This window comes from Choloepus didactylus, chromosome X, assembly GCF_015220235.1.
Source record: "Choloepus didactylus isolate mChoDid1 chromosome X, mChoDid1.pri, whole genome shotgun sequence".
NCBI classification, from domain to species: domain Eukaryota; kingdom Metazoa; phylum Chordata; class Mammalia; order Pilosa; family Megalonychidae; genus Choloepus; species Choloepus didactylus.
In genome coordinates this window covers 43,174,924-43,198,796 of record NC_051334.1, presented here as the reverse complement: position 1 = coordinate 43,198,796, position 23,873 = coordinate 43,174,924, and the positions used below count along the sequence as shown (strand labels likewise).

The 23,873-nt window shown below is 37.0% G+C and overlaps 1 pseudogene; it reads right to left on the bottom strand.

The window, feature by feature from the left end:
* Positions 1-10,650: 10,650 nt before the first annotated feature.
* Positions 10,651-11,387, bottom strand: LOC119522096 (annotated as a pseudogene).
* Positions 11,388-23,873: the final 12,486 nt, after the last annotated feature.

The window sequence follows — 23,873 nt, the reverse complement described above, 5'->3', positions numbered from 1 at the left end:
CCCATTCCTCCACTCATCCATACACTAGATAAAGGGGGTGTGATCCACAAGGTCTTCACAATCACACTGTCACCCCTTGTAATCTACATTATTATATAATTGTCTTCAGGAGTCCAGACTGCTGGGTTGGAGTTTGGTAGTTTCAGGTATTTACTTCTAGCTATTCCAATACATTAAAGCCTAAGAGGTGTTATCTATATAGTGCATAAGAATGTCCACCAGAGTGACCTCTCGACTCCATTTGGAATCTCTCAGCCACTGAAACTATTTCATCTCATTTTGCATCCCCCTTTTGGTCAAGAAGATACTCTCAGTCCCACGATGCTGGGTCCACATTCATCCCCGGGAGTCATCCTCTGCGTTGCCAGGGAGATTTACACCCCTGGGAGTCGTGACCCATGATCTTTTAAAAGTCACAATTTTTCTTGGCTGATGGGAGCCCAGATACAAAAAGGTCTGGTAATGCTCTTTAGCTGCACCAAACTAGCTTCTGAAGACTTTCTAACTGGATCATAATTTCTCTTAATCAAGTCATCTAAGACTAACTACTTAATTCTCTCTAGTGTCAAGGGAACTGGTTCCCATTGATTCACCCCAAGCATTTGATGATCTAAATCAGCCTGTTTTCTTAGGACTTCTTTTCTTATTACTGATTTTCAGTTATTTCCTGATTTTGAAAACAAGACTGAATATTATCAACCCTTGACACTAAAGTCATAGTCTCATAAAAAATAATAACCCCTTTCCCATTGTGACACTTGCTAATATTGTCAAAATATTTTTCCATAAAGTATAAGAGCATGTGAAAAAAATGCTTAATAATTTCTGTATAAGTGAAGACCAATTACTCCCATAAGCAGGGCTACAATTTTAAGTGTAAACTTTCAATATTTATTAAGTTTTTCTGAGCCTAATTTCCATGACTAGTAAGTATCTATACTCATATTTCTAGTGTGAATTATGGCATGTGCAGAAAGGAATATTGCTGACTCTAATCACCGGTAAAGGGGCTGTTTACCTTCTTTTCATCCTGTTCATCTAAGTTGTAGTTATCATCTGGGACCCACCAAGTTCCATTACTTATCTATGGGCAGATCTGAAGGGGATCTTTAATTAAAACTTTAAAAATAATAAAGATTAATTTAGAAAACTGCATGTTTAGCATGGGTTGGGAACTATATACAATTAATATAATTATTTACAATAAATTATAAATAATTGGTAGTATAAATCTGGCATTTAAGTGCCAAGTTTTTCTTCCTTTCTTCCCACTCTGTTCCCAAAATGGATTTATCATGGGGGATGGAAAAATATTTGGACAGAATTCTGAATATCCAAATCATCAGCCGATTGCTGATTGTATGAGAGGCTGATATGATGAAAGTATACTCCAGTTAATGTGGAAACCCTGATCTTTCCTCAACCTGAGTGAAATAAAAGGGTACCTTTTATGCTTTTCTATGAAAGCCAAATTTTAGAGGAGACTGACTGACCTCCAGGGCCTTCACTTCCTGTACACTTGTTAATCTTGTGTGTCAGCATTTTTCCAATTGTTGATGAGTAGAGAATTAAGGAAGTATTAATCCAAGGCAAAGAATATCAAGAGAAATAGCTGTTCCCTCCAGAGATAAGAGTAGAGTTATCCTGTAATGATCACCCATACACTTGAAGAAGCAATCCTAAGAGAGTCAGACCAAAAGAGAGCTAAAACCTAAAACTAAAGCCAAAGAAAGAATGTCTAGAAAATTCTTCTACATTGCAGTAACAGGGACTGGATTTACCTTTCCATCTGAAACAAATAAAATACTGGACAAAATACATGAAACAGTAGTTTTCAAGACATTGAACATAACGTTATGGAGGATATTATCCCCAAGAGTTTGGAAACTAACAAGGTGATTCCTATTGCTGTCCTAGCTTACTGCTTCTGAGAGAGACTTCTGCAAATTTACAGAGGATGCCCCTCAAATATTCAGCAGAGTACTGATCAGTGCATACCTGTAAGGAAACTACCCAAGGCCCCAGAAAAGAACCATCCAAAAGGATTAGAGGTAACAGTTTTTGGTGCTAATGGGGACAATTAATGGTGCCTGTTCTCATAAATCACAATGGCAAACTTCATAATTCATGAAGCATTCATGATAGAGTAATCAGAAGTGTCTTGCCTCGCTAGTGAGAAATAATTAGCCTTAGACTAAACCCTGTTTTGTTCCTGGTAAATAACTCTTAAAAACAATACCCAAAGGTATCTAACTGTTTCCAAGAAAATTAACTACAGCCCAGAACAAGCTCAAAAATATTTATAAGAATACAAAAATACTCGGCATCCAATAAGAAAAAATTCATAATGTTTGACATCCTATGAAAGTTTACCAGGCAGGTAAGGAAGTAGGAAAATACAACTCATAATGAGGAGAACAATGAATCCATTGAAACAGACACAGAATTGATGCTGATATTAGAACTGGCAGGCAATGACATTAGAACAGTTAATATAAATCTCTTCTATATGTTCAAAAAGTTAGAGGAAAGATTGAACATGTTAAGTAGAGACATTGAAACAAAGACCCTAATCAAAATTCTAGAAATGAAAACAACAATAAACAATGTGTGAGATGACAAATACACTGAATGGGTTGAATAGCATATAAGACATTTCAGAAGAAACAATTAGGGAACTTAAAGACATAGACATGGATACCAACTATAATAAAGCAGAGAAAAACAGTAAAATAAATGGACAGATCATTAGTGAGCTGTAGGACAACTACATACACCCAGTATACATGTAATTAGTGTACCTGAAGAAGAGGAAAGATAGAAAAAAATTAAAAGGCTACAGATTCAAGAATATCAATGAACCCTGTTCCAGTTTGCTGAAGCTGCTGTTACACAAAATTACAAAAAATGGATTGGCTTTTACAGAGGGGATTTATTAGGTTACAAATGTGTAGTTCTAAGGCCATGAAAGTGTCCAAACTAAGCCATCAACAAGAGGATACCTTCACTGAAGAAAGGCCGATGGTGTCCAGAACACCTCTGTCAGCTGGGAAAGCATGTGGCTGGCATCTGCTGATCCTTTGCTCCTGGGTTGCATTTCAAAATGACTTTCTCCAATATGTCTCTGGGCTTCTGTCTCTCTGAGCTTTACTCAGCTGTCTGCTTAGTTCTCCTGGGGCATTTCTTTCTAAGTGTCTGGGAGCCCTCTCTTAGCTTCTCTGATGCAAACTCTGGGCTTCATCTCTTAGCTTAGCATCTCCAAATGTCTTTCTGTCTGCATCTCCAAGGTTCTGGTTCTGTGTCAGCTCTTAGCTTCTCCCAGGGGCAAACTCTTGGTTACGTATCTTAGCTTCTCTCCAAAATGTCTCTCTCAGCTTCTCTGAGCTCCTTCTCTCCGAGATCTCTCTTAAAGGACCCCAGTGATCTAATTAAGACCCACCCAGAATGGTCAGGGTCACACCTCCATGGAAATGATCTAATCCAAAGGTCTCACCTAGAGTATGCTGGGTCACAGCTCCATGGAAACATTTAATCAGAAGGTTCCACCCAACAAGATTGGATTAAAAGGCCATGGCTCTTCTAGGGTCCATAAGAGTTTCAAACTGGCAAAACCCCAAGCACAGGAACATGAACAAAACTATACAAAGATACATCGTAATCAAATTCTTAAAACCATCCATAAAGATTAAATTTTTAAATCTATCAGAGAAAAAAGATCCATTAAATACAGAAGAAGAAAGATAAGCATGACAGCAGATTTCTTATTAGAAATAATGTGAGAGGACAATGGATCAACATCTTTAAACTACCAGCAGAAGTAAACTGTCAACCTAGAATTCTCTACTCAGAAAAAATAGCACTAAAAATCAAGGCAAAATCAAGACTTTTTCAGATGTAAAATGCTGAAAGAATTCATCACCAGTAGACTCATACTACAAGAGATGTTAAAAGGAGTTATTCAGGCAGAAAGAAAATAATACAAATGAAAATCTGGATCTACACAGAAGAATGAAGCACACCAGAAATGATAACTCCTCAGGCAAATATATAATATATTGCTATAATTTAAATCTCTTTAAAAGAGATTACTGTTTAAACAAGAATAATAATATAGTGTAGGGTTTATAACACATGGAGAAGTAAAATGTATGGTAACAATAGCACAAAGTCTAGGGGGTGGGAGAATGGAAGCAAATTGCTTAAGTTTCTTATGCTTTATGAGAAGTGGTATAATAACAATTGAAGGTGGACTGTGATGAGTTCAACGTATATACTATATACCCTAAAGTAACCACTAAAATAGCAAAATGAATAGTTATGGCTAATAAACCAATGAAAAAGTTGAAATGGAATTATAAAAAATACTCAGTTATTCAAAAGTAAGGAAGAAAAAGAGGAAAAAGAAGAACAAAGGAAAAATGAGACAAATAGAAAACACATAGCAAGGTGGTACACATAAACCTGATTATACGAATAATCACATTCAGTGTAAATGATCTAAGCATCCCAATTAAAAGGTAGAGATTGTCAGGTTGGATGAAAAGCAAGATCCTGTTATATGCTGCCTACAAAGAACCCATTTAAATATGAAGGAACAAATAGGTTAAAAGTAAGACAGCTGGAAAAGATATACCATGCTAACACTATTCAAAAGAAAGCTGGGATGGCTGTATTAATAATTGCTCAAGAACAGTGAAAATATATATCCATACAAAGGCTTGTATACAAATGTTCAAAGAAACTGTATTTGTAAGAGCTCAAAAATTGGCAACAACCCAGTTGTCTATTAGCAGATGAATGGAGAAACAAATCAGGGTAGAACCATACAATGGGATACTGCTAAGCAATAAAAAGAGATCAATTATCGATACACAAAGCAGCATGGATGAATTGCAATATAATTATGCTCAGTAAAAGGAACCAGACAAAAAGAGTGGATATAGAATTATTTCATTTATATAGAATTCTAGAAAATGCAATGTCTATAGAGATAGAAACACATCAGTGATTGCCTTAGGATGGGAGTGGAAACTAGGAAATTTGGGAGAAGGGATTCAATAGGGGCGTGAAGTAACTCTTGGAGGTGATGGATATGATCATCATTTTTATTGTGGCAATGGTTTCATGGGTGTATACATATGTCAAAACTTATACAATTGTAGACTTTAAATATGTGCAGTATATTGCATGCCAATTAAACCTCAATAAAATTTTCTAATGAAGAAAATTGAAGCATGCCCTGAATATGCTTCATAAAATAAAAATTCAGCCCCCAAGATAACAGTAGTGTCTCCTCTCCTGATCCATTCCAACATTCTTCTTTGTTGAGGATGAATTCATGGGGCAGGGGAGAGGTTAAAAACAGCTTTGAATTCACACTTAGAAACAAACATTAGACGTCTTACAAAATATATATAATACAGAAAGAAATGAAAATAAAGCAAGTGAGGAATGAGGAAGATGGGAAAATATACATTTAAAAAAGTAAGTTGAAGCCATATAGGAAGCTCATAAGCAAATTGCCTAGTTTAAAGACTTGTGCACTCTCAAGAAGTGAGTCATGAATTTGGCTCTAACCTCCCAGTGATCAGTGAAAGGAAGGAAGAAACTTATTCAAAATGGTGAAAAAATAAACACAAATAGGGGTTCAAGCATAGCCGAAAAAGAGTTTCTCCCTTTGGGTCATATAAAGAAGAGATATTTGCTGCAATGTAAAACATCCCACATCCTCAAGAAATTGTATAATGAATACAACAACCAGTTTCAATGAACTTTTTCTTTCAATATCCCTCAAAATAATTCAATGACATAAAGTCAAAGTGTGATTCAATAAAACAATATTTGGGGGTGGGTGTTTGTGCTAGTTTGAAGCTCTTATGTACCCCAGAAGAGGCCATATTATTTTAATCCATATCTGTGGGTGCAGACCTATTGTGGGTGGGACCTTTTTGTTAGGTTAATCCAATTGAAATGTGATCCACTCCATTCAAGGTAGGTCTTAATCCTTTACTGGAGTCCTTTATGAGAGGAAAAAAGACAGAAAATGCCAAGAGAGCTTAGAGAGAAGAATCCCAGAGGAGCTAAGAGAGGACCCACAGAAGCTCAGAGAGAAAAAGCCTCCAAAGGAGCTGAGAGAGTCATTGAAGCCTAAAGTTCACATGAAAGCAATGAACCCCTGGCCATGTGCCTTCCCATGTGACAAATGTGTACCAGATGCCAGCAGCCTTTCCTCAGAGAAGGTATTCTCCTGTTTATGCCTTAATTTGGATATTTTCACATTAACATTAGAAGTTAGAATTGTGACTTGAAAGCTAATAGCCCCCCATTGTTAAATCCAGTCCATTTCTGGTATATTGCAATTTGGCAGCTTTAGCAAGCTAAAACAGTTACCTAGGCTGCTTAAGGCAAAAACCAGGAAATGGTTTGGGTTAAACAAAGGGAATTTATTTGATCACAGGTCTGAGGCTGGGAAAATTTCCAAATCAAGGCATCATTGAGGTGATGCTTTCTTTCCAAAGACCATCTGCTGGCAACCCTTGGCTCCTCTGTCATATGGCAAGGCACATGGTGGCATCTTCTGTTCTCTCCCTTCTCTTCAGAATTTCATTGATTTCAGCTTCTTGCTTCTGTGGATTTCTCTCTGTCTAAATTTCATTCTTTTATAAAAGATAGAAGTAATAGGATTAAGACCCATCATGTTTGAGGTGGGACACATCTTAACTGAAGTAACCTCATCAAAAGTTTCTACTTACAATGGGTTCACACCCACAAGAATGGATTACACTTAAGAACATTTTTTCTGGGGAACATATGGCTTCAAACCACCACAGTAGGGGAGCAAACAAAAATAATATCATCCAAATGTGTTGCTCTCTGAGGCTCTAGGTTAATCCCTGGATAAATTTTAGAGTCTTTAGAGAAATCGAGACTTGCATGTCTCTTGGATGGTCTCTGTTCTAGTTTGCTAATGCTGCAGAATGCAAAACACCAGAGACAGATTGACTTTCATAAAAAAGGGGGTTTATTTGGCTACACAGTTACAGTCTTAAGGCCATAAAGTGTCCAAGGTAACACATCAGTAATCGGGTACCTTCACTGGAGGGTGGCCAATGGCATCTGGAAAACCTCTGTTAGCTGGGAAGGCACGTGGCTGGCATCTGCTCCAAAGTTCTGGTTTCAAAATGGCTTTCTCCCAGGACGTTCGTCTCAAGCAAGCTCACTCCTCTTCAAAACGTCACTCGCAGCTGCACTGAAATCCTTCTCTTTGAGTCAGCTCATTTATATGGCTCCACTGATCAAGGTCCACCCTGAATAGGTGGGGCCATGCCTCCATGGGAGTAGCTCATCAGAGTCATTACCCACAGCTGGGTGGGACACATTCCAAGCAAATCTAATCAGCACCAAAACATCTGCCCCACATGACTACTTCAAAGATAATGGCATTTGGGGTACACAATACATTCAAACTGGCACAGTCTCCATTTATAGAATGAGGCTTTTGGTAATATTAGCTAAGAATGAATTCAAAGCTATAGTCGCTGAATGTATCTGAAGTACATATACTCCATGTTGCTGGTTAAATGAGTATATAACAGCTTTTTAAAAACTAAAATGTGAAAGTTGTGCAGTCAAAGAAGAGCAACTGCACAGTTACTCATAGATGTAACCAAGAAACTATATGCAGAGAAGGCCCTGGATTTTCAAAATAATTTTGAGTCCTTTCCTCATATGAATTAATAGGTAATTGGAACTCAATATCACACCATAGAACATGCATGCAGGAATTTTAGCCTAAAAATCTTTAAAGTGGATATTACCAAATACCAGCCATGACCATAACATTGATGTAGATGGATGATGGAGAGATAAGTAGATGAGGAGGCAGTTAGATAGGTAGTTACATTTGTTGATAGATATGATGACTAAATTTAAGTAAGGGAACATCTTACGAAGTCCTGCCAGAAGAACTGACTATCAAATGTACCTGTAAGTTTTAGCCCAAAGATATTTTAGCCCAAAGATATTTAAATGGCACAGGGAAGACATCCTTTCCAGCTAGACAGTGGTGAAATCCCCAGTGAAACCTTCAGAGTTGGTTCTGAATTATCTTTTCTGATCATTGTTTAAGTTCTATTTATTCTTTCCTCTGAGATACATGCTGGTTTTGTTCCACATTAATCCACTATCTTTACTACAGATTATTTTGTAGCAGAACTTCAGCATGAATTCTCAGAAACCAAAGGCAATAAATTCTAAAAGATACTCTGAAAAGTTCTTATGCTTCATGTTATGTACTCATAATACTGAGAGTAGTTTATTTTATTGTTTTATTTTCATGGCTCTTCTCCCTTTAGTCCCTTTCCTTAGCACTTCTTGCTGTTTCAAAGCTCAGCTGGAGTAGAGTTAATGGGGTGGGAGCAACAGTATATACACCACTGCTTTTATCAGGGGGAGTAATTTCCAAATTTGTTCCACGTTAAAAAGCAGATTCTTCCATTGGATGGGATGCAAAGAAAGTTTTAGGTACTTCCTCTGTGAAGTCCAGCCCCTGCAGGATTTTGGAGGTTTTCCCATTTCATAGAGTTGTGGCATTATTAGTTCAATGTTCCTAATTGAACTGTCAATACATTTTAAGCTCTTCTTTGTTTGTCTCACTCAGGACCATGAAAATGTTTTTCTGTTCTTCTGGGCTAGAATCTTGCCCATGGTTAAAGCAAAAATGATCTTCCATAGCTACTACTTGGCCACTCACTCTCTGCTTCATATTTGAGAGAGTTTCTCCGCTTGTTCCTCATGATTAGGCCTTTAAGAGTACCTCTTTAGCTACTTTTGACCTAACTGACTTCCCTCCAGCTCCTGCTACAACCTAGCCTGATCTCTCCTTATAGTCATATGGCCTTATTTTCCATCTTTTATACAAAGATCTCCACTCTTATCTCAACATCTTTGTTCATGGTGGCCGTGCAGTAAAGGGTTGACCCAGAAGGTCTGGATGTTCAAACCCTGCACAGTTCAAAGAAAAGTCTGGCCCTTGATCAACTCCTGAGATACAACCGCCAGTCCCCTGGAATATTCTGCCTGAAAAGAGAGACTTTATTTACCTGGGCCCTTGGGTAACACAAGATAGTTTGTGCTAACAATCGGATTTATGTTGGGGCCATTGGCCGTGTGATTTCATTTAGCCTCTGGAGAGGCTGGAGAGTATTTAAGGTCAGCCCTGCAGATGCTTTGTGTCTTTGTGACTGAGCCCCAGTAAAACCCCTGGATACCAAGACTCAGGTGAGCTTCCCTAGTTGGCAATACTCTGCATCTTCTGTCACACATACTGGTGGGAGAATTAAACACAGTCTGTTCAACTCCACTGCAAGAGGATAGGCGGAAGCTTGCTCCTTGTCTCTCCTGGACTCAGGTCTATGCAACTTTTACTTCTGCTGATTTAATCTGTATCCTTTCTTGGTAATAAACCATAATTATGACTATAATAGCTTTTCTGAGTTCTGTGAGCCCTTCTAACAAATCGTTGAAACTGAGGGTGTCTTGGGGACCCCCAATACAGCAGCCCAATGCATTTATAGTGTACTCAATCACTTACAACTCACCATCCTTTACATTTCATTGGAAGTGTTATATACTCCAGGAATCTCCCTATATTGCTCCCAACATCCTTATCAGGACACTCTTCTGCATGAATATATATGGGAACGGTACTAATACCAAATGGTATGAGTTGGAACAGTAAGTCTGGACGTATTAGCTGTGTGATCTTGGCTAAGTCACTTAGCCTGCCTTGGTGTCTCTTTGCTCATCAGTAAAATACGTTAACTCCATTAAACCACACAACTTTGAGAGGTTCACAGGAAACAGTTTGCAAAAATTCTAGTCAATCTTTTCTGCAAGGCTCATACTGGCTTGTCCAAATATCTGTGCCCTATAAATTCAGTTTTTGTTGTTTTTTTTTTTCAGTATCAGGCCTTCATCACTGATTATAGCAAATTCTCAGAATCTGTCTGCAAATAGTGTGGTCACCTTACCAGCAACAACAGCATCAAACTGAGATGTGGTTAGAAATGCAAATTCTTAGGCCCCACCCCAGACCTACAGAATAAAAAATAGTGGAATAGAGTCCAGCAATCTTTGTTTTCTTTGTTTATTTTCTTGAGACTTCAGACAGTTGGCACAGACCCCTTTAATAAAACAATACCCACTAAACTAATTTAAAAATCTACAAATGACATCCAAGCTCTGTCACTGGGGATTGAAAACATGGGAGAAAAGCTTGTTCATGGCTTGTTTTGTATTTTGCATGTGGATAAACACTTTCACTTCTAACCAACTCTGTGCAGTTAAAAGAAAAAAATATGCCCACCATGAGAGGGGGATAAGCTGGGTTGAATCAACACAGGAGGGGCTTAGATGCTACTTCTATTTCCATGTTACTTCCTGGTCTTTTGTGAGAAACCAGAAAGCTCGTGCCCTTTTGGCAAAGCCAGACCCTATCTCCTTCCTGCCTGTCATCCCGCCCTCCCTTCAAATGCCAAGATGAGGGTTAGAAATGGTTTTCAGTGCAATTAGGCAGTAGAGGTGTCCCAAAGGCTGGTAAGTTCATGGCCCACCTTGCCCAGGACCTCAGGCCTCTCACAATGTCATGCATTACAGTTTGTGCATGCTAATGTCCCAGCCCCCCTGCTGTTTGATTTTCTTTTTCTTCTGGATTTTTTGGGGACTCTATTCCCTAATTACTCCAACTAGTCATGGAAGCCCTTGTAAACATTGACAGGTGGCTCCTTGGTACTGTTTTCTATGTACAGAATATTGTGTTGGTAGCCATTTATTTTCATTGCTTCCTGGTGATTTCCCTCAAGTGCATCAAATCAACCTTGTTGGCCATGAGGATCATTGGCAATGACTCCCTGTCCTGATGCACAGGATAAGCTGGTGGAAAAGGTATGTGTGCTCGAAGCTGGCCTTGTTGTTTACCCAGTGGACTATGAGGACGTCAGAGCCCATCCACATGTACTGAATTCTTGCCCAACTGTGTCCAGAAGGTCCAAGGTGGCCCATTGATTGTCAACATCTGTATGTTTCAGGTAGAAGTCATCCATGGTAGGGTCATAGTCAAGCATAAAGATATTCTGGAAAAAAAACTGGATAGTGAGGGTACTTTTCCCCACACCCATACCCCCACCCCTCCAGCTTGTATATGGGGAGGTTGTCACGAGGTACGATGCTGGTTGCCCTGTTTCCAGTAGGTCAGATCACATGCTCCAGTCCCAGCTTGACTCAGGCTACCTCCGCCATGCTAGGGCCCTGGCCCGCCACTGCTCTGCTGCATCCCAGTCCCCAGCAATCCTTGTTTTAACAAGCCTTCCAAGTGATTTCTGATTCATGTTAAAGTTATCTTCTATTAATTCTATACATCTGCCCTTGTTTAGTAAGCAAGTTTATTTAGATACTCCCTTGAGAGTCAAAGCTTCCTGAGAAAAGGGATATACCCCAAATGTCTGCTCCCAGCCCTCACTAAAATCCTATTGAAGGATCATTTCAAGATAAAATTATCTTTATATGATTCTGTATTGAAGCCTGAAAATATTGGTTGAAATGTTCATTTTTAAAAACAACATCATTTGGAGTCACACTGCTAACAGAAATGTAGTCAATTAACCCATTTATTTTTCATAAAAGTGTTGAAAAAATGCCAGATGAGACAGTGACAAACAGAAAGCTCATTTGACAACTCCTGCATGCCTCCATTCTCATACTGTTTTCCCAGCAAATGTCAGAAGCTGCAGTGAGTAGAGAGTGAGATAAGCAAGGCATGGGTGACTTAATGAAGGAAGTCCTGAACTTTGTCCAGGACCTTAACTTTACAGTAATTATAGCACCCTGTAGAATTGCAATGAAGCACCGGGTTTGAGCAATTAATTGTGATACATGAACAAAGCCAGCTCCTGTACCTATATTCTGATTTTAATTTATGCTTGCTTCTCAAAGCCAGACTCTCCAAATACAATGTAACTAAAAAGCTATTGTAAACACTATGTGGAAATTCTGAAGACAATTACTAGCAATTTTGGAGTCAAGATCATTTATAATTCTAAATGAAGGAGGGTCATATTTTCCACCTTATATCACTCTGTGCAAAGGTTTCTCATATTCAATGAAGTAACTGAAAAATATACATTACTAGAATGAAAAGGGATGACAATTTGGTCTTTTTCAAATGCATATTATTATAACATGGTGCACATCCATATAGGAGTTTTTACTGCTAATACCTGATTACATAAGATAACATTAGATATCATTATTTTTTTCTCTTTTTGTATAAAAAGCCAAATGAGTATTTGAATAAAATTACACCTGGCCTTGACAGGCAAGAATATGTTCTATATTGTGTACACTTGCCCTAGAGTTCTGCCAAATAATAAGAAAAGCATGTTGTCAGATGATCTTTCTGTCCTAGCACAGTCAACTTCCTAGGGATTTCTTGCTATTTCAACATCTGAAAGTTTAGCATTTAGAAAAATACAAGTCCATGAAGGATTCTTGACATTAGTTTTGACTGGCATCTCTGCATTTCTGGTTTAATTTTTAAAAAGCAGGACAAAAGAAAACTAAGAAGCAATATCTTTCTGACTTGTGTGATTACAAAAAGGTCTTACATTGTACTCAGGAGGCAAGTAAATGCAATCTTTTCTATTTTTCTGTCAATATTGACTTTTAGGAAACTGTTCATTTCAATTTAGGCTTGTGTGCTGTGAAGAAGCTTTAGCAATAAAACTCCAGGATCCTGTTGACTATGCACTTATATTTTACTTTTTATTTAATATTAATTCCCTTTCCTTAATCCCATATTGCCTTTTCTTCTTTTTTGTCACATGCACTTCAAATGAATGTTCCTGGTTTTCATTTTCTTATTATTGTAAGTTGATCATTTAGTATTGAAATATACCAGGGGGTTATGTCTTCTCTGAATTATAAAACTTTTTACTCTCACTCCTTCTAAAGATTTTCTTAACCTTTATCCTCTAATTATCCTGACAATCTCAAAAGCTGCATAATCTAATCCAGTCAACTTTCCAGGTACTTTAAACACCTGAAAGAAATAAAGGAGACAGTAAGAGAAGAACAAATTGAAAGTGCTATTTTGGATCCTTATGAAAATCTCAGGGTATTAATATTTGCATAGTAATTTGGCCAAATTCTCCTAATTTCCATACCTATGATACTTAGGTTTATTGAATCAGAAAAGACTAAAATTTATATTAATGTGTTCATGCTTTAAAATATGTGTTTAACGTCACCTTCTAAAATATCTCATAGGTCTCTGATCTGTTTCTTTCCAATATTACCCTATTCAACTTCCTGTGCAGCTTTGCTACTCTTCTAATCATAAGTTCCAGGCCTTATTTTCAGCTCTTTATGCCCTCTGGCTTCAGAAGGGCAATCTCTTTACATGTTGCCAAAGAGACCCTCTGACTTTTGTATTTAGATTTTTTTTCTTTAAACTTTTTATTTTGAAATCATTTCAAATTTATTGGACAGTTACAAAAATAATACAAAACCCATACAAAAAACTCCAACATGCCCTCCACCCAAATACCCAGATTCACCAATCTTAACATTTTGCCATGTTTGCTATATCATTCTCCCTCCCTCTCCCTCTCTCTCTCTCTTTATATATATATATTTTTTTCCTGAATATTTGAGAATAGGTTGCATAATCATGTTTCTTGAACACAGAATACTTCCATGAACATTCCCTAAGAACAAGGATATTCACTTACATAACCACCTTAAGTACAACTATCAAGTTCATAAAATTTAGCATTGATGTAAACCTTACAGTCTTCCTATTTTTTCATATATCCCCCAAATGTCCTTTTTTTGTTTTGTGTGTGTGTGTGTGTGTGTATTTGCTTTTAACAGTTTCATTCACACACCATACAATCCATCTAAAGTGTACAATCAATGGCTCTTGGTATAATCACATAGTTGTATCAATGAGAACATTCTCATTGCTCTGAAAAGAAAAAAAAAATCCCATGCCCGTACCCCCTGTTATTGACATTTAGCTTTGGTATAGTACCTTTGTTACAATTGATGAAAGACTATTACAATGTTACTGTTAATTATAGTCCTTAGTTTGTATTAATTGTATTTTTTCCATATATCACCCTATTGTTAATGCCTTATACTAGTGATGTCCATTTTTTCTAGTTCACGTAAGAACTTTCTGATATTTTTACAATTAACAGCCATCATCTACAGTAGGTTTCACTGTTATGCAGTCCCATATTTTATCCTCCATCTTTCCTTCTAATAACATCTACCACGACATACTTCCACTTTTAACTATACTCACACTTAGCATTGTTAATTACACTTACAGTACCATAACCTATACCCATTTCCAAACATTTATGATCAACCTTATTAAACATTCTGTACACCATAAGTATCAACTGCCCATTCTCTACATTCTTTCTATCTCCTGGTAACCTATACTCTAGATTTTAACTCCCAGAGTTTGCTCATTACAATTAGTTCATATCAGTAAGACCATAAAATATTTGTCCTTTTGTGTCTGGCTTATTTTTTGCTCAATATTATGTCCTCTAGGTCCATCCACATTGTTGCATACATCAGGACTTCCTTCTTACAGATGTATAATAGTTCATCACATATATATATACAACAGTTTGAATATCCACTCTTCAGTTGATGGACACTTGGGCTGCTTTCATCTATTGGCAAACATGAATAAAGCCAATATGAACATCAGTATGCAAAAGTCTATTCAGTTTCCTGTTTTCAGATCTTCTGAGTATATACATAGCAATGGGATTGCCAGATCATATGGCAGTTCTGTACTGAGCTTGCTGAGGAACCACCAAACTGTCTTCCAGAGCAGCTGCACCGTACTACATTCACACCTGCAGTGAATAAGTGTTCTTATTTCTCCACATCCTCTCCAGAACTTGTACTTTTCTGTTTTGTTGATAACGGCCATTCCAGAATGTGTGAAATGGTATCTCATTGTGGTTTTGATTTGCATTTCCCTAATAGCTAGTGGTGTTAAGCATCTTTTCATGTGCTTTTTAGCCATTTTTATTTCCTCTTTGAAAAAGTATCTGTTCATGTCTTTTGCCATTTTAAAATTGGGTTGTTTGTCTTCTAATTGTTGAGTTTTAGGATTTCTTTATATATTCTAGATATTAAAGCCTTATTGGATACATGGTTTCCAAATATTTTCTCCCTTTGAGTAGGCTATGTTTTCACTTTCTTGGCAAAGTCCTCTGAAGGATAAAATTATTCAATTGTGAGGCAGTCCCACTTATCTATTTCTTCCTTCATTGCCTGTGCTTTGGATATAAGGTCTGAAAAAACCACCACCTACCAGAAGATCTTGAGGATGCTCTTCTAGGAGTTTTACGATCCTGGGACTTATATTTAAGTCTTTGATCCATTTTGAATTAATTTTTATAAAGGGTATAAGATAGGGCTCTGCTTTCATTCCTTTGGATATGGGTATCCAGTTCTCCTAGCACCATTTGTTGAAAAAGTTGTTGTGACCCAGTTCAGTGAACATGGCAGCCTTGTCAAAAATCAGTTAACCTTAGATGTGAGGTTATATTTCTGAGATCCCAATTTGATTCCATTGATCAATATGTTATCTTTATGCCAGTATCATGCATTTTTGATTACTAAAGCTTTGTAATATACTTTAAAGTCAGGAATTATGAGTAGTCCAACTTAATTTTTCTTTTTCAAGATATTTTTGGCTATTTGGAGCCCCTTACCCTTCCAAATAAATTTGATAATTGGCTTTTCCATTTCAGCAAAGTAGGCTGTTACAATTTTGATTGGGATTGCATTGAATCTATAAATCAATTTGGATAGAATGACATCTTAACAATATTTAGTCTTTCAATCCATTAACATGGAATGTCCTTCTATTTATTTAAACATTTATTTACTCTTGTACCTATCAGAACTCTCTCCTTGTCTTTGGCATTTGAGTTTGATTACTATGTGTTTGGGCATGGTTCTCTTTGAGTGCTTCCTGCTTGAGGTTCATTAAGATTCCTGAATGTGCATATTCAAGTCTCTCAATAAATTTGGGAAGATTTCTGCCATTATTTCTGGAATATTCCTTCCATCTCTTTGTCTCTTTCTTGTCTTTCTGGGGATCCCATAATGTGTATATGGTCATTTGATGGAGTCCCGCAGGCCTCTTAGGCTCTGTTCATGTGTTGTTGTTTTTTTTCTTTTCCTCATCCTGAATAATTTCAGTTGTCTTTTCTTTGAGCTCACTGATTCTTCTTCAAGATCTACTCTATTCTTGAAACCCTCTCTGGGTTTTTTTCATTTCAGTTATTGTAGATTTCAGCTCCAGAGTTTCTGTTTGGTTCCTTTTCAAAATTTCTGTCCATTTACTGTGCTTTTCATATTATTCATTCATTGTTTTCCTGGTATCCTTTAGTTCTTTTCTGTGTTTTCCTTTATCTGAGTGTATTAAGAATCAGTATTTAAAAGTCTTTTTCTGTTATGTCCAAAGTCTGGTTTTCTTCATTGATAGTTTCTGCATTTTTCTCTTGTTCCTTTGGATGGGGCATCATTTCCTGTTTCTTTGTCATGTAATCTTTTATTGCACACTGTGCATTTTAATATTTAAATGTGTTAACTCTGGGATGTAGTCCCTGGGCTATCTGTTCCTTAAGTTTGTATCTAGCTAGTGATATGACAAGAGATCTCCTTGAATGACAGAAGCTAACAAAATCACACAAATTGATGCTAAAAATACTTTTCACAGTTTCAGTAAATTGGCTCTGTTTTGGCTCATGCTTTCTTTCAATGTTTAGCCTTCCTGTCAAGAAGATCAGCCTGAAGCTAATGCAAAGTTTGCAATCTTCTCCGTCTTTGCTGAGCCTCCTTCTTATCCTGGGCTTGTGCTGTCACATGGCCTGAGGAATTCCCCTCTTTACAAGAATTTGAATGCTCCCTCTACTCCCTATGAAATAGACTTTCTTCCCTCCCTGAGTGCTCTATTGTATGATTTAAAGCAGGAAATTATTTGGCCCACTCATTTTTGAGTCAATTGATTCTGACACTGCTTACACTGTCTGAATGCTGATTTTGCCTGCAGGGCAAGTTCTGGTAGGGTGAGCCAGGGACAAGTGTCTTGGTTCAATCTTTCAGGCTGCCATCTGGTAGGCTGGCATTGACATACAGATACACCAGTATGTGCATAGGGGTTAGTTTGCTCCTCCATAACTGGTCCAGGGATGCACAGTGCGAGCACAGGCTGGCTCCATATTGCACTGGTAAGGGGATGGGGAGGGGCCAGCCAGGGCACCAGAAGATTCTCCTATTATTTGTAAAGCTGCATTTCCTTAATTTGGCACTCACCCTGTTCCTGCAACCTTTTAACGGTTTTCCAGAGTTTTGAGAAAGATGACTCTGCCAATTTTTGCTAATCTTTCAAGGATTCTGTGGGGGAATACTGCCCTGGAGCATCTTATGCTGCTGTATTGGTCCCCAGTCTGGTCTGTCTTTTAACTTTTGCTTTTAATTCATCTTTTTCTGAAGGCTGAGTTCCTGGTATTCAGAAGCATGCTTCATTGGAGCTAATGTGCTGCAGAGTGACCTTGGGTTAGTTAACATTTTCCCTCAAATTTTTTCCAACTAACCATCTCCACAGGTATGGAGAAGGAGAATTTATTTTACTTTCCTCTGTCACAAGGGGAAGAATATTGAAAAATTCATTTTGTTTCCTTACAAGAGATTACAAACATATGGCATAATATATTATGAAAGAACAAGGTATTGTTGTCATGATTTCAGTATCTCTCAGAAGTTTCAGGTAGAGTTAATGTGATCTCAAAATGCTGTTTAGTTTTGCACAATGTATCCTTAGTTAAAAGGAAGCTACTAGAGCGAGGAACTAACTATTGAAGTGGAAGCTATTTTTAATTCACGTGGAATTTTTACATACACAGTGTATAAGTCATACTAATATGCACATAGCAAAGTAGTATCTGGGGCTCCAAAAAAGGAACACAAAGTTGGCAAGAAATTGCTCCAATAAATTAGGTTTCTGAACAATAAATTCCAACATTTACAGTGCCATTCTTTTTTTTTTTCTTATAATTTGCATCAATATTAGGGACATGGGAGAGCAGAAAATAGTTTAAAAATTCACAGCCTGGTGAAAATTGTTTTGTACTGAGGAAACTTTAAACTCTATTTACAGGATGACAGTCAAATTCCCCAAATCCATGGTCAGATGATAGAAGGTCTTAAATACCTTGCTTTGCCATTAGTGGTGAATCTCTCCGTTGGCGTTGAACAGATATGTATTTTGAAAGATGACTCCATCAAAGGAAAAATACTATGTAAATCTCTCTACAAAGGCATCTCCTAAAGTCATTTGGTACAATTCAATAATTAGTCCTGATAAACTCATAGCTAAAACATAATAGAATGAAATAAAAATAGCTAACACATACTGCATTTACACTGTGCCAGATACTGTTCTATAAATTTTAACATATTTTTAAAATGTATTAACTTATTTATTCCTCAAAAAAACTCATATGGTAAACTATTATTGTAGAGTGTGATACTTTCATGGAGCAGACGCTTTAGTAGGAAGGAGGAAGATCAGGTTGGAAATGAAAGCAGAGGTTATATAATGAAAGATCTTGTATGTCTTGCTAGGGAACTATGCATTACCTTGTGTGTGCAGTGTGAGTCCAAACAGGGGTGTAACATGATCAGATGGGTGTTTAACAAACATGAATCCATGGAAGGATAAATGCCATATGAACATTGCTATAGATTCCATAATGGTCTTTGATAAAATGCAGCCTCTAGTATTGAAAAAATTTTCATTAAATCAATAGTGTAATAATAAATAGCAATTTTAATAGATTAACATTTATTTGTTATATTAAAATGTTGTATATTAAATAGTCATCATATTATATAACTATCATATTACTTAACTATTACATTGTTATTATTATATAATAATTTACATAGTAATCATCATGAGGCAAGAACTGTTCTAAGCATTTTTTCATATTTTTACATATTTTAATGAATCTAATATTGACAAAGCCCTTTGAGGCAATATTATTGTATTCGGATGAGGAAATTAGTACCAAGTAGTTAAGTGGCAGATCCAAAATTTGAGCAGGATAATTCCTTACATAGTATAGGTCTCAAACCAAGATCCAGCATCATGCTTAATAGTGAAAACTCAAAGAATTCCCACTAAAGTAAGAACAAAGCAAAGATACCTATCATTACCAGAAATACTTATTATGTTATGCAAGTACTAGTCAACACAAACAGATAAGAAAAAGGAATAGGGAATAGTTACTGAAAAGGAGAAAGCAAAATTTTTTCCATAATTTTGTAAATGTTGGTTTTTAAACCTTAAGTAATAAGAAAAATCAGTAAGAAGACTATTCATAAAATTAACACACAAAGATTGTAAAGAATCCTTACACAAATAAAACTCACATAGAAAATTCAAAATATCAGTTCCCTTTAGCCAAAGACCACCAGAACAGACCTATAGCTGAACAATTTGAATTTATTGTTTGTTACAATGACAGAGAGCAATACCATGAGGGGAAATCTAAGCAAAGATGTGTTAGGAAAGACATTGTGGGATTTAACTTTGCGTCTGACGCTTTGGGGGAGTTCAAACAGGGCTTTGCTATGTTTGCATGCCCTCAGAGGTGGGAGTAATTCTATGATTGGGTATCTATCTTACTAAATCTCCTCTAAAAAGAGGAAAGATTAGAGTGAAGCCAAAGATCTAATTGGTAAAGAAGCAACAGTCATTCCTGTTAGCTGAGAGAGTGAAATGCTTGGTCATTCTTGTGGTTTGGCAGAGTTCATGATTTTGTCTGTGTTCAAACATGATCATGAAGTGGTCTAGTGTTGGTTTTGATCCATCAGGTTTGTAGAGTGGTATTATCTGATGTTGGTATTCTGTGAAATTGTTTAAGTTCAGTGGGTGCCAGACTAGATCCCAGATGTCAGAGGCTACTTTCCTCTTTCTCAAAAAAAAAAATAAAATAAAATAACTTATATACAAGTTAGAACACTCGGGAATAAATTTAACAAGGGAAGGGACCCTCTGAGGACCTCCAGGCTGCTGGCAATGTGGTATTTCTCAACTGAGGTGGTTCCACATGTGGTATTGTTATATAATAATTTGTTAAGCTATATATTTATGAGTTTTTTGCACTTTTTCTATGTGCATTGTATTTCACAGTCTTTAAATTTATTTTTAATAAATTTATTCAATTTAATTTAAATTTAGAAAATTTATTTATTTAAAAATACCCTTCTGAAGGAGAACTGTGGCTAATAAATAGTAAATAAAATAAGTAGAACACAGCCCATGAAGAGGAAAGTCCAATGATTCCTTTTTGCATGGAAGAAGATAAGAAGCCTGCAAAGGAGTCACAGAACAAGTGGCCAAGGAGATGTGAAGAAACTCAGTGTTATGTCATGGAGCCTATGGAAGGCTGAACAATGGTCCACAAAGATATTCCCAGAACCTGTGAATGTTACTTTAGATGGCAAAAGAGACTTTACAGATGTTAAGGATCTTGAGATAGGGAGATAGGATTATTAAGGTAGGTCCGAATGTAATCTTAACTGTTGTTTTAAGAGGGAGACAGAAGGAGATTTGATTACAGAAAAAGGCAGTGTGACAAATGAAGCAAGATTTTGCATTGAGGGCTTTGAAGATGGAGGAAGGGGCCAAGAGCCAAGCAATGCAGATTATTCTCCAGAAACTAGAAAAGGCAAGACAATGGATTCTCCCCTAGAGCTTCCTGAAGGGCTCAGTGAAACTTGATTTAGGACTTCTGACCTCCATAACTTTAAGAGAATGAATGTGTGTTGTTTTAAATTATTAAGTTGGTGGTGTTTTGTTTCATCATTGAGAGGAAATTGATACAGAGCCCAATAAAAATTTTTTAAAGGGAAGTGTGAGCAACAGTACCACATACTGCTGAGATGTTTGAAGTATACTGCCTTTGGCCACATGGGTATTATTGTTGTCCTTATGAGAGCTGTTTTAGTTGAATGAGACCAACGGTCAGACTGGTGTGGATGGATAAATGATTGGGAGGTGAAGAATGCCCCTTATGTTCTGGAATCATCACTGGAAAGAAATGAGCATCTGATGTGACTGGGAAAGTTACTTTCCACTTCCTACTATTTTGTATTGTTGGAAAGAATAACGTTTTTATTTTAAAAATAGCAAAAAATATGTAGTTTAAAGTGACATAAATGTAAGAAAAGAAATATTGCTTAGATATTGGGGGGAGAATAGACAGGATGGGATATTTTTGACTACAGGGAGAGCAAATAGGAGGTTATAACTATAGTCCAGGCAAGCAATTATAACATTTCAAATGAGATAATAACATTGAGATGAGACTAGATAAGAGAAATATTAAAGATGAGGAATTGGTATTACTTGATCACCAATAAGATGTAGGTAGGGATGAAAAGAAGTGAGGTGTCTAGAATGACTCCCTGTTTTCATGCTTGAGTAACTTTCTATTAATCTTCATAAAAAGCACTTCAACCAAACAGTCTCTTATTTCCTGTATGTTAATCTTCTTTTCATCCTCAAATTTAAAGCTCTCTGAGGGCATAGATGTTTAGTTTACATTTTCCCTGACATTGTTTGCCCCATATTCCTGTACCAGGATCTGCAGACAAGCCCCCTTCTAGACCCAGGCATGTGCACAACAGGAATTACTGTGTGTTTAGTCCCATGCTAGATATTGTGCAAGGTACAGGATTAATGGAATGTTCGTGTCTGTGGAACCAAGGTACTATTCAGTACTGCTGTCAGACGTCATGACCCCACAGAAGCATGAACTAGTGAAAAGGGAGACCAAATCACAACTGGATAAATCTGGGAAAGTTGCAAGAAGGCTGACCTACTAAACATGGCTGGACTGAAAAAAACCTGTTTTCCTAAGGGTGTGACTGGGAAGTCCAAGCATTCCAACCTTGGAGTCTCAGTCTTGATGTTGATAAGGCCTTTGGGAAAATCCAAATGGGAAGTCAGGTAGTGGGGATGGGCTTGGAATAGTCGGATGATGTCATGTTTCTGGACATTTTTAATTCATAGATAGACCTCAGGCAGTGGTAGGGCATATAGGGAATGAGGTCCAGGAACTTCAGAGAATAAATTGACACGAATTTAGCAGGAGTTTAAGGCCCCCATTAAGTAGTGAGTGGATTCAGGGAAAGAGTGTAAGTCTAACTTGGCAAGGCTGTTGTGTGGGGATGAGGGTAAAACACTTACGCCTGGCATATCTGACTCTGAGTCTGTAACATTAAAACTTAATTCTAAGTTTCTCCTGTTGTTTGGGTTGGATCTTCAGATATTTATGGTGCCCAGGTTTGGCTCATGCCTGGGGCTAAGCTTTAACTAGAAGGAAAACCTGCCAATGTTTACAGGAAGTTGGAGAGGGGAAGAAAAAGTCAGGAGGGAGAAGTCAGAAGAAGATGATTGGATGAAAGGGATTACATTCATGTGGAGGAAAGAACTCCAACATTCTTACGGAAAAAAAACACAAGTGACACATGACTGCACAGGGAGTCACCAATTTCACCACAATGCATTCTTGCAGTTTTAGGAACAGAGCATAAAATCCTAAAGCAGGTCATTTTTTTTTCTCCCAAAGGAACAATGTAATAATTGGGATTGTGTTTCTAACCAAGGACATGATATAAAATCAATTACAAATGTGAACAACAGTATGTTATAGAAGACAAGAAACAACTGCAAACCTCCATAACAATTTAAAAGAGTAAGATTATGTTCTAAATCCTATATAATGGGCATAAATATATTGTACACATTGATTACACAAAAGAGACTCCAATGTACCATAAAGTATACATAAAGCACATAAAAATACAACTCTTGTGAATAATAAATTTGACCTAAATTATTATTCCAAGTATAATAAATACTAATTAAACATTTACTTAACAATAATTTCATGTGCCTTCTTAAAAATTTAAAGGCTTTTAAAGGGATGGCTTTGCTGACTCATATCTCTTTGAAGGGGTATCTGGGGAAGCTTAAAGAGATGCCCTCCTTTTTCTTTTAATAAACCTTTCAATAGTCAAATAACATGTTTAATATGATTGCACTGTCCTTAGGGATGTCTTCAGGAGACAAGGGTGATACGATTTAATTCATTATATATTTATTGCTTATCTATTAAAGGTTGGACACTGTGTTAAGTACCAGAAAATATAGTGATTAGTGGGAGATGTCTGTCCTCCCGTCCCTCAGACTCGGCCCCTTTTTCTGGTTACCTCTCTCCTCAGAGCCTATGATCCTGCAGTGTTCTCATTTACAGCCCTCTCTATCCTACTAGGCTCTGACTTACTTAAGAACCACGATCTCATTTTTATATCTACATATCCTCAGCTCCTAGCAATATACCTGGCATAGAGTAAAAGTCAGTGAATTTTCATTGAACTACTGGATGTATGTTGTCTATGATGATTCTTTTTCTTTTAAAATTCAGGGGGAATCCAATATGTTTGATTTTACCTACCCCTAACTCCTTAGGATATTCAGGGGTATACTGCCAACTGCTCAGCCTCTAATCAGACATCAGACCAAAGCAGTAATGATGAGAAAGAAATTTTGTAAATTTTTTTAAAAAAAGATTGTTAGAGGTCTCTTTCTCACTGTTCACAGCTACAGAGAAGAGAGCAACTGACAACTGTTAGAAGGACTTCACACTTCATTGGAAAACCATAAAAAACAATTACCAGGTCTTTGGAGCAGATTTTTTCAA